This window comes from Paramormyrops kingsleyae, chromosome 8, assembly GCF_048594095.1.
Source record: "Paramormyrops kingsleyae isolate MSU_618 chromosome 8, PKINGS_0.4, whole genome shotgun sequence".
NCBI lineage: Eukaryota > Metazoa > Chordata > Actinopteri > Osteoglossiformes > Mormyridae > Paramormyrops > Paramormyrops kingsleyae.
The window spans coordinates 20,813,050-20,820,312 of NC_132804.1; the positions used below are offsets into that span (position 1 = coordinate 20,813,050).

General features: G+C 41.4%; 1 long non-coding RNA gene across 3 annotated transcripts in view; it reads left to right on the top strand.

The window, feature by feature from the left end:
* Positions 1–7,263, top strand: part of LOC140592290 (uncharacterized) — a 95,898-nt gene that overhangs the window by 67,184 nt on the left and 21,451 nt on the right. The gene's annotated exons all lie outside the window — the stretch shown is intronic.

Below are 7,263 nucleotides of genomic sequence, written 5' to 3' on the forward strand. Positions count from 1 at the left end.
TGCACGGCAGGCATGCGATTCAGGCTTGCTCTCCCCCTGCCCGCAGGCTGGGGTGGGGTCGGGGTTCTGCTTCGTCTCGCTTGTTCACATGTCTTTCACGAAGGCACAGTGCTTGCATTTAATAGCTCAGAAGTTTTCCTGTGGGCACGTACAGGAATCTGTGCTGGCTGCATGCTTTCGGCATCAGAAATAATGTGGGAGTGGTCCCAGAAACGAGGAGGCTTTAATTGCTTGGCTTAACTATTCATAATGTATTTGTTAAATTGTGCCTTGAAGCACTTTGATTTGACTGCCACTTTAGGCTTAATATTCACATTTGTATGGTTTTCTAGACTTTGGTTTGTTTTTATAACCACTATCTAACCACTCTCCAGTAGAGGTCTGTGGCGAGTCTGGGGTCTGTCCCAGGAGGTACGGGCATCAGGCACTGGGCATGTGGACAGGATGCCAGGCTGTCAGAAGCCACACACATACACACTCACATATGCATGTTCTTGGACAGCAGGAGGAAACTGGCGGGAACCCACAAAACGTGAGGAGAAAATGTAAACTCCGCTGGGGCAGAAAGTCACGCAAACCAGAGACTGTTCATAAAAATGTAATGTAACAGTGCAGTGAAAGCAGGACTGCCGCTAAAGATTTTGGGCCCCATTAAAGCATCGGGAACCCAACCCAGATCAATCGGATTATGTTGCAAATTTTTAGGGCTGCAGTCACTCGGGAGTCCTTGGAATTGGTCTAACTTTCCCCCGCTTTATGGTGCCACAGGAGGGCTGTGCGCTTTGAGCTTGCAGTTCCAGCTTAGTTGGCATTTAGGTGTTTCTCTGTCGCTTTTGTTTCCAAAAAATTATTAATAAATTCATAATTTTATTATTTTATTTGTTTGTAAAGCTAACTATGTATGTATTTTAAATAGGATTACTGCAAGCACTGGAACTTAGCAGCATCACATCTGCAGTCTGTATCCTTACCCAAACCAAACTGCAGGCACTGGAACTTAGCAGCATCACATCCGCAGTCTGTATCCTTACCCAAACCAAACTGCAGGCACTGGAACTTAGCAGCATCACATCCGCAGTCTGTATCCTTACCCAAACCAAACTGCAGGCACTGGAACTTAGCAGCATCACATCCGCAGTCTGTATCCTTACCCAAACCAAACTGCAGGCACTGGAACTTAGCAGCATCACATCTGCAGTCTGTATCCTTACCCAAACCAAACTGCAGGCACTGGAACTTACAGTAGCAGCATCACATCCGCAGTCTGTATCCTTACCCAAACCAAACTACAGGCACTGGAACTTAGCAGCATCACATCCGCAGTCTGTATCCTTACACAAACCAAACTGCAGGCACTGGAACTTAGCAGCATCACATCCGCAGTCTGTATCCTTACACAAACCAAACTGCAGGCACTGGAACTTACAGTAGCAGCATCACATCCGCAGTCTGTATCCTTACCCAAACCAAACTGCAAGCACTGGAACTTAGCAGCATCACATCTGCAGTCTGTATCCTTACCCAAACCAAACTGCAGGCACTGGAACTTAGCAGCATCACATCCGCAGTCTGTATCCTTACCCAAACCAAACTGCAGGCACTGGAACTTAGCAGCATCACATCCGCAGTCTGTATCCTTACCCAAACCAAACTGCAGGCACTGGAACTTAGCAGCATCACATCCGCAGTCTGTATCCTTACCCAAACCAAACTGCAGGCACTGGAACTTAGCAGCATCACATCTGCAGTCTGTATCCTTACCCAAACCAAACTGCAGGCACTGGAACTTACAGTAGCAGCATCACATCCGCAGTCTGTATCCTTACCCAAACCAAACTACAGGCACTGGAACTTAGCAGCATCACATCCGCAGTCTGTATCCTTACCCAAACCAAACTGCAGGCACTGGAACTTAGCAGCATCACATCCGCAGTCTGTATCCTTACACAAACCAAACTGCAGGCACTGGAACTTACAGTAGCAGCATCACATCCGCAGTCTGTATCCTTACCCAAACCAAACTGCAGGCACTGGAACTTAGCAGCATCACATCCGCAGTCTGTATCCTTACCCAAACCAAACTGCAGGCACTGGAACTTAGCAGCATCACATCCGCAGTCTGTATCCTTACCCAAACCAAACTGCAGGCACTGGAACTTAGCAGCATCACATCCGCAGTCTGTATCCTTACCCAAACCAAACTGCAGGCACTGGAACTTAGCAGCATCACATCCGCAGTCTGTATCCTTACCCAAACCAAACTGCAGCTTCAGTTGCAAACAGTTTTCACAAATAAACACAGTGCATTTTATGTTTAGGTTGCAAATTTCCTTCCTCCTTCTTGAACAGAGGGTTTTTATTTTTTTGCAAAGTTTGCTCTTACACAAAATTAAACTAAACACTAAGGAAGGCCAACAGTTTAGTCGTTATTTGCACGTGAATGGATTTTCCCCTCAAAGCCAATCAATATTTTAGTATTACAGCAGGGAGGAAAACAACTTTGGAAGATGGACTGTAACAGTTCATGTGAATAGTCGAATGGACAGTGAGACACAAGCCAGTTAAGTATGAATATTTTATCAAGAACCAATAAGAAAAAAAAGTCAAATATTCAGAGAGGGAAAACCGGCCTGACCACAGACAAGCAAATACTGTGCAGTTTAAGTCATCATTTTCCAGCTTTGAATTACAGCTACTTACTGTCACACTGATTACTTTTCCATTGTAAACTGATGATGGTAAATGGCATATTTTTCGCCCATTTTCAGGTCAATCATCTTTTAGTCTAACCTCAAGGGAGCGAATTTTCCTGACAAAAAGGCAACTGAGGTTAGAAAATCAAATCCGTCGTTGTTTGCTGCATCAGCACTGCATAAATAAATATCAAATGCATAGATAATTGTATTGTATTTAAAAGAAAATATCAAGGAGTATTTTAGCTGGATTAAGTCTTCTGGAAATTATGCTTATGGTGTTTATAACGAAATGGATCAGTAATGCTAATACATTACACAGTAATACATTAGTAATAGTAAAAATAAGTTTGTAAACCTTTCAGAACTAACACACACATTATTTTGAACTAAACTGTGATATGTTATAATTCAAAGCCCAAAAGTGGATAAACCAAAACAAACAAAGAATCAAATTACATGCAGCTTATCAAAGTTTGATGTAATTGATCTTGTCATCAGATACTCATAGAGAAGGTGTGATTAAATTCTAGCTTTTAATACCTGGAATTAGTCTGTTCTTGGATAAATGCCCCCACTGTTTGGGGTGGGGAGGGATGGGGGCTGTTAGTTACCAATCACAGACGATCCTGCAGAGATAAAAATAGGGAAAAGGCAACAGGAAAGCCCCCCCCCCCCCCCATATGTGTTGTTATAAGGCTACTGTAATAGCGGTAGGAGCTAATATGTAAAAAGCACTTCATTATAAGTCTGTTGCTCTCATTGTTATTGTAATTGTAGCATTTAATGGGTGACAACAAATTCTCTTTCGGATGTTGCAGTATAATCAAATTGGCCAGAATCAGCCCAGTCTAACCTGAAAAAAAATAAGAAAAACAACTTCACAGGTAGACTCACAAAGTTGTGTGCATAGAGGTCCCATCATGTCAGATGATTTGAACTTAAGGCTAATATTTGTTTAGAAGAAATAAACATTTCAATATATAAAACTCAGCAAGATTTATGAGTTTGTCCAACTTTTCGGTCACAATGCAACATAAGGGCATCTATATGGAAAAACAAAGTAAGGGGAAAAAATAAATTAAATTTATTTTTCAAGATTAAATCGCAGCTGGCAGTTTCATATATACTATAAATGAAGTCATTTTACTGTGGCTTTGCAATTAAAACAGGATATTTCTGCAGGTGAAATGTCATGACTGATCTACCTCCAAACCTCTACTTCTATTACATCAGATTTCCAACGTGTTATAGCAACTCGAGATTGTACAGAGATTGACTTGGCCTAGTTCAATATGTGTGATACAACCGGGAACAATATTACAGGGTGGCTTTTGGTGAGGGGAGAGTGACACCTCATTATGCTTCCTGGGGCACGTCTCTGGGGTCAGGAGATGATTGAGTTGATCCTAACACTCTATCAGATGGGAATATGACTGACAGAAAGAAAGTCATGAAATATAACTGGGGAAAAAAAATATATGTAAGACCGGTTCACCTGTAAGACTATCATCTGTCCTCCAAAGCCTTAATCAACAATTTTATCCCTTAAAGTCATTCATCCCATTTATACGACTTAAACCTATGCACCACTGCCATCCACTCACAGCGAAGGATTCCCAACGAAAGGACTGGAGTCTTTGATAAGTTCAGCCATGGACCAAATGTCAATGACTTGTAAGCTTTCTGATGCTAAAGCAAATGGGATTTTCATTCCTTTCCATGCATTCCCAAGGATGACGCCTGTGGATTTTTCACTAGCTCATTGTGGTACCACGGACACTGTGCTAACAAACTCAAACTCAAAAAGTGTCCCGACTCTACTGCCTTTCGCAGGACCCAACCTGCCAGGCCGTCTATGCGATGTATTAACAATTTCAGACAGTCTAATACAAATGGAAAAAGGGCCCTTAAAGATGCTAATATTTTGATTGTGTCTCCTGAATGTGTGCCCAATGTGATGGTGAAAGGAAAAAATTAGAACCATTGATGGCCACTGAGGCAGCAATAGGCCTTTGGATCCACTTCAATACTAAAAAGACAAGTTAATAATGGCCCATCAGCTGCACCAGTGCGCCTTCAGGTATGTACAGTGAAGCCCATTCTATTGTGAAGCCATTAATATTATTGACTCCCTCGTGACAGCTTCCTAGATGAAGTGGCCTCCTTTAGCAGTGCCTGTTAATGAGCAGCAAGTAATTATCAGCAGGAACTATGAGTTGGCAGCTCTGAAACCCATATATTTAGACCATGACTGATATACAGGCACCAGATCAGGCACCCGGATCCCGCCTGTTATATGAAGTTTAATTCTGTTGTCAGGGGAATTTTAGCAAAGATGGAAGCGGCCGTCATGTGACTGTACCTGGCTGCTGATGGGACAGAAAGTAATGTATATCCCTATCTTTCAGGAACAGGGATCAAATACTGCATGAGTATTGCAGCTTCAACTTCCAGGGCTGTGCATTCTCGTTCCAACCCTGCATGTGCAGAGTTAGTGTGTCGCATCCATATGTTGCTTTGGTTTCCTCTGGGTACACAGTTTCCACCCACAGCCAATGGCCATATTTTCCGAAGACAAACAATTGTCAATAGTGTGATTCTACATGAGTATGTGTCCTGTGAGGAACTGGTGTTCCATTTAAGGCATCCAGTGTCTCCTGCACTGCTAAAAAAAATAACATTTTATACATTTTCAGAGATTATATGAAATTGTTTCAACTTAATTGACGTCATGTTGACACTGTGTATTTTATTAAGTTTTTCTTCTTTTCATCACAGTTTTTGAGATGACCACAAAAGTATGAGTGGAATGTGCTTTTTTTTGTGTGTATGTGCAATGTTCAGAGAACTGCTTCACATCTCTAAGGAAAAGTTTGACATAAAAAGATCATTTTTGAATGCAAATGGTATTTTAAACTTGGCATACTAAGCATCAAGAAGTGAGATCTTTAGTGGACCCTTCACATACTTGATCTTTAGCACAAGGGAGCTTAGAATTTTCTAGAAAGGCATGGATATAATACTCACAGCGGGTAGGCCTGATGAGATGACCTTCCTGCTCTGCAAGAGAGACCCTGGTGTGAATGCTCAGATTGCACATTCATTGGTTGCTGTTCTCATCTAACTCCCCTCTTTTTTGGTGGGGAGGGGGGGTGTGCCTCTGCAGTTAGGACACTGTTCCTGGGCTCAGAAGGTCACTGGCTCAAATTCCAGAGTCAGCCAAGTCACTTCCCAGTTGAAAACGGCCCTTAAGCCCCAGTTGCTCCTGGGACTGGCCAATCCTACATTCTCAAAAAAAGCTCATAATGTTGGATAAAATTGTTTGCTAAATATAATAATGTCTAGTTAATTAATGGTACTGGTAACAGTAGTAGTAGTTTTTAGAAATTTGTATAATATCTCTGCCTATTTTTTTAATGATTAATACCAATGGGATACAGAAAAATCCTGTTATAATGGACTTCAAGGGACCTGGCAAAACTGTTATATCCAAAGTCTCCAGAGTTGCTGTATGCCCAGAACACAACTACAGGACACCATTTACTCATGCCACACCCCAGCAGACACACTTGTGGTATAGATTATTATATTGTACATGTAGTAATCCAACTTTACCTGAGCAGATGCGTGACTATTAATAATCCCGACTACGTATCTGCCCTGGAAATCACCGGCACGCCACACGCCTTGTAGGCGGAGCCTGCATGTCCGTTATAGCTGAAAAAAACTACCGAATTGTTTGTCCGCTATAAGCGAAGTTGCGAGTTCGCTATCCGATGCTTTTTCTGCATGTTTGTAAAAGCGCACGGCCGGGACCAGCGGACCTCGTCCGTTATAGACGATATTCCGTTACAAGCAAGTCCACTACAACGGGATTTTACTGTATCTGTGGAAGAAAACAATAATTAACATTGTGATGTTACCAGTCACTAACATTGCAAGATCATTTTAACTTGGTACACTCGGTAACTCGGGAAGACACATCATCACTGCAGACTACAGATATAACCGAACACCAGGGATCAGCCACACTGAAAGGTCTTATTCATTATCTGAGGGAAAGCGCACACATATGGTGGAGATGTGTGTGTGAACTGATACATTCAGTTGTTTTTGAAAACAAATGAAAAAATCGGTAACACTTTACTTGAGGGGGTACACATATTTAGTAGTAACTCAGTTACTACTGAAGTATAAATCATGAACAAATATAGTAGCTACTTGAGATAAAAGATGCATCATGATTCATTAATGATGAACAAACACGAGATCTGTATTTTGCTTGTTATTCATTACTTGTTCCTACAGTAGTTCCTTAGTCGTTCTTTCAGTAGTTTACAAAGGTTCACAGAATTAATAACAATTGTAACAAATATAGTAACTACTTGAGATAAATGATGTGCCACGATTTGTTAATGATGAATGAACATGAGCTCCGTATGTAAGAAAGAATTTGTTTGTGGTTCATTAATACACAAGTAATAGCGTAATACTACATTATTTGTGTCCCGTCAAGTAAAGTATTACCAAAGAATCATTCACTTAACTTTTCCAAGTAAAATTCCTT